Here is a 5000-nt window from a genome sequence, read left to right on the forward strand (position 1 = left end):
TATTTTTTTTTCTAATACATTGTCTCTTCTCTTCTTTGCGCTCTTCCCTACTTGCATCTCATCCTTTCTCGGTTCTTTTTATCCATCATCTGTACTCTGTCTTGAGCGGTTCCGGTTCTGGTTCTGTATTGTATGTTCTGTCTTTAAGAGGATCTGATTTTTGTCATCTGTCACTTGTATCATTAGTTTTTCTGTCACCGATCACCTGTCTGCTTCCTGTCTTAAACGGTTCTGGTTCTGTCATATGCTATTTACTTTCAGTCTTAAACAGTTTTAAACATCTGTCATCATCTGTCTCCTTTCTAAAACAGTTGTGGTTCTGACATCTTCCATTCTGTCTTTTCTTGATCGTCATGTGACAGTACTTGTGGGAATAACAAGTGACATTTGACAGGTATTAGTCACACATTTCTTGAGGTCTTGGATAAATGTACTAAAGAGGTTGTTTAAGTTCCTGAGTGCCTTGATTTCTTTCCTCTCCCTAGTATTCTCGAAAACTCTTGTAGTAGTAGTAGTAGTAGGAGGAGGAGGAGGAGGAGGAGGAGGAGGAGGAGGAGGATTTCTTATTTGTATGGAAGTGTTTGTAATAGCATTAGTACTAGCGTTAGTATTACTCATTTGGATGATTTTGAATTTAAATATTACACAAGTAGGAAGTACAGTTAACGTGAGCGAGTGTTCGTAATCCTTTCACTGCTCATTGACATATTTTTCCTTAGTTACTAACCACTCTGAGACGTTTTTTCTTGTTCTACAGCCAGTTCTAAACTTTATACTGGATAGATATTGCAAAAAAATCTATACTTCGAATGCCCTTCTTTCTTGTAGACTCTTATAAAGGTTTCATACATTGCTTTCAGTATCGAGAATTGTCGGATATCGCATGGGAAAGGGTTACGCTAAAAATGACCAATTACGTATCAATTATTTAAAGATGTCTTGGTAATTTCTTCAATCTTCCCCCGACAGGTGAGCGTGGCGGCAGGTGTGTCCAGGTGCTGAGGTGCTGGGCGGGGGTCACGTTGGAGTGCCACAGGTAACGTCGGTGCCACGTCTTGACAGAGCACGATGGGGTGAGCCTTGGACTGATCCTTGTGACCCACCACCATCACGTCATCTACCAGGGCCCCGCCAGCCACCATCTTCAGCCGCCAGCCAAGGTAAATGGTTAATTTCACGTATATTTGCTGTGGTCACCTGAATGCTGTTGATGCAAGGCAGTGCTTCACAGGCAACACTCTTTATGTAATGCAGAGGCTCCGAAATGAGATTATGTAGACTTTAAATGAGAGGTGACTTTGGACGGGGAAAGTACTGCTGTGGTGACCTCGTGTTACGTCATGATTGCTGTCCTTACCCGTTGAAAAAATGAAATGAAGAGATAAAAAAAGCAGGAAAGTTTGAGCTGAAGCACTTAGCACTGCACAGTTTTCATCATCTACGTGACGAGTGTTATTAACTTGGGCAACACCTCCCTCTATCACACTTAAAATCCAGTTTGATGTCTGCTCTGCTCTCTGATGGAGAAATTCTGGACCCATAACGAGCGCTAACTGCCGAAGCAACTCGCGTATATTTCTGGGCCACTAACGATGGTTAATGTGGCGAGGCAGCTCGTGAATATTAACGAGGCCTTGTGACGCCCAGCCCGGCACACCCACGCCACGCCAGGGTGTGCCGGAAGAAGTGCTCACACCGACATCACCCCGTGGCGGCATCACAGGGGCACAGGAGTCACCGCGGCACGCCCCTCCCGCCTCATTGGCCTGTGATCCCGCGGTGTTAGCCATGCCGTGCGGTCCTCACCTCCAGCATCATCACTGTATGACGTTGTTGTTGTTTTGGCATGAACAGTGAGTTGCACTAAGAATATGTAAGAACAGAATCACAACAAATCCCTGCCTGTCCTTAAGCAGAGGACTGGACGGCCAAAGGTGTTAGAGCATCACGCGTAGAGGTGTTTTGTTTGTGTGTCTTGTGGCGAGGCGGTTGGGGAGAGGAGCACAGTGAGGCGGTGCACGTGGTGGAGGGCAGGGCGGGGAGGAACAGAGCGAGGCGGTGCAGCGCGATATTTAGTCCACCAGTGCCTTTGTGTCCGCCCCAGCTGGTGGTGTTGCCTCTTCACTTCACTTGAGCGCTTTTATCCCAGTTACACACCATGCCATGCGCGGGAGATACAGGAGTGTGTGAGGCAAGAGGATGCTGGAGAGGGATCCACTGGGCAGAAGGAAGGCAGGGAGGAAGATCAAAGAGGTTTATGGAAGCAATGAAGGAAGACAAGCGGGTGTTTGGTGTAACAGAAGACCCACAAGATAGAGGAAAGTGGAGACGAGCGATCACCAAGAGGAAACAACCGAGAAAAAAAAAAAAAAAATAAATAAATAAAAAAATAAATGAAAAAATAAAGAAAATATAAATGAATAAATAATAAAATAAAAAATAAATAAATAAAAAATCCCTTTACGTGTGTTTACCATTGTGTGCGTATGCAAAGAGCAGCGTTTCCATGAATACTAACATGTCATAAGAGCGAAATAAAAAAAAATAAAATAAAACGCAAACAATATGCATTTTTTTTTTTTCAACGAGGTATTTTATTTAAATGGACAATGTTTTTATTAATTTTTAACGTGTCCATAAATCATCACTCACTGGAAAATATCATCATCTGGAAAATATGAAAAGTAATGAGCCGTCTGCTTGTCGCTTTCATTAAATGTCCCTTGCGGTATATTAGAAAATTATTAGTGTCTAGATACGTCTATTAATTAATCGTATATTTTACAAGAAACTAATAAAAACAGGAAAAAAAAAAATATATAGAAAATACAAAAAAAAAAAAAAAAAAAAATCAGTCAGTTTAAGTTTCCCGAGTTATCTTGATACTTTTTTTTTTAACCCTTTTCACTGGTATATGTAAACAATTTCTCAGCACTAAAAATTAACGCATGGAATCTTTATAAGCACATGCAAGAAAGGAATTAAAAAAAAAAAAATACGTTTTTGAAAATTTTCTAGGCAGTGCAAATGTTTTAGAGGTGGATGGAAAATTAGAAAATAGGTGTCTCAGAGTTTATTAGTAGTTAAGGAAATGTGTGTCAAAATATGAGCTCAAGTTGTAGAAGAGGAGGAAAAAACAGGGAAGCATCTGAGTAAGTCTTGTGTAGCGAAAATCACGGGGGGCAGCATTTTATCCTAGCGTTTACATTTTTTTTTTTTTTTTCTGTAATGTAGGAGGGGACACCGGCAAAGGGACAAGATTTTATAAGGAAAAAAAAAAAAGGTTTCACTGAGGTTTCCGGTCACCAAAACAAGAGTCAAAAAGCTGTCCATCAGTTATTAGAGGGTAGGTGCCTTCAGATAAACACAGCAAACATTACTGTGCTTTTCATACTGTGTGGTGATGATAAGTAAAAATCTACAAATGGAGGGAAGAAAACGAGAGCACTACAAGTATTTCTCTATTCATTAATACGTGTTTCCTGATTTTTTACCTTATTCCTTCTTTTTATCACCCTACGTATAAACTGTACCTTGTAAGAAAGAAAAGAATGGCTTGATTTACGCTCGCAGCAGATAGAGTTTCCCTATTAATTGATACATGACCTTGATTTTTCCCTTATTCCTTCTTTTATCACCCTACGTATAAACTGTAACCATTTTAAGAAAGGAATGACTAGATCTACGTTTCCAGCAAATCGAGTAAGTGTAAGAGAAGGGACCCAGACACGAGGGAATTGTGTACCAGGGATGTACCAGAGTGGGGTGACCGACTTGGCACCGCACCTTCCCTCCCCGGCACTGACGCGTCACGTGCCCGCCGGCTTCACCCCTCAGTCATCCCCGTAATGAAGTGTTGCCCGCCGCACCCTCCCCTTCATCCATCTCCACTCACCCCGCGGCACCACCACCACCACCACCACCACCACCACCACCACCACCACCACCACCACCACCAGAGCCATCTCATCCCATCTCATCTCATCTCATTTAATCTCACTACAAACATACCACCTTTTTAATTTCAGTTTTTTCCTCATTTTTTTTTCCAGTTTTCTTTTTTTTTTTTTTATCACTCGTGTATAATTATTTTAGCTTCAGTGAGTTTAGAAATTTTTTAATCAATTTTTTTAAGTAATAGTTCAGTTAGATTTTTTTTATTGGGGGAAATGGAGTTACCTGCTCTTATTTTTTTGTTTTGTTTTATTAATCGTTGTTGTTGTTGTTGTTGTTGTTGTTGTTGTTGTTGTTGTTGTTGTTCTTGTTGTTGTTTTTCTCCTTGTTGCTGTTGTTGTTGTTGTTGTTGTTGTTGTTGTTGTTGTTGTTGTTGTTGTTGTTGTTCTTCTTCTTCTTCTTCTTCTTCTTCTTCTTCTTCTTCTTCTTCTTCTTCTTCTTCTTCTTCTTCTTCTTCTTCTTCTTCTTCTTCTTCTTCTTCTTCTTCTTCTTCTTCTTCTTCTTCTTCTTCTTCTTCTTCTTCTTCTTCTTCTTCTTCTTCTTCTTCTTCTTCTTCTTCTTCTTCTTCTTCTTCTTCTTCTTCTTCTTCTTCTTCTTCTTCTTCTTCTTCTTCTTCTTCTTCTTCTTCTTCTTCTTCTTCTTCAATGACCTAAACATGACATCACCAAAGAGACAACCAACAGAAAAAGACTTACCAGCATCGTGATTGGCTGAGACACGAATGACGTCACCACTATGCGGTAACCAATGGGAGTGAAGCTTACCTGTGAGGGAGAGAGAGAGAAGAGAGAGATAAAGCTTCTGTGATACTGTACGTGTGTGTGTGTGTGTGTGTATGTGTGTACGTACATGAAAAGAACAGTTGCTACACTAAACATTACGAAACGCAGCCTGTCGTGATGGAATTAAAACCGATTGGGAAATGTTAGTTAAAAAAGAGAGAGAGAGAAAAAAAAAAAAATGAATAGGATGAAGTAAATGGAAAAACTAATCTGATGTTACGAGGGATACAGGAACCTATAGGCGAAGTAATCACACTGATAGAC

At 40.5% G+C, this 5000-nt stretch overlaps 1 long non-coding RNA gene across 1 annotated transcript in view; it reads left to right on the forward strand.

Annotated features, from left to right (window-relative positions):
* LOC135108384 (uncharacterized) overlaps window positions 1-2383 on the forward strand; it is a 21876-nt gene extending 19493 nt beyond the window's left edge. Inside the window, exon 3 of the long non-coding RNA XR_010272240.1 lies at window positions 970-2383. This is a non-coding gene — a long non-coding RNA (uncharacterized LOC135108384). The remainder of the gene's footprint in view (window positions 1-969) is intronic.
* The last annotated feature ends 2617 nt before the right edge of the window (window positions 2384-5000 follow it).

This window comes from Scylla paramamosain, chromosome 17, assembly GCF_035594125.1.
Source record: "Scylla paramamosain isolate STU-SP2022 chromosome 17, ASM3559412v1, whole genome shotgun sequence".
Classification (NCBI taxonomy): Eukaryota; Metazoa; Arthropoda; class Malacostraca; order Decapoda; family Portunidae; genus Scylla; species Scylla paramamosain.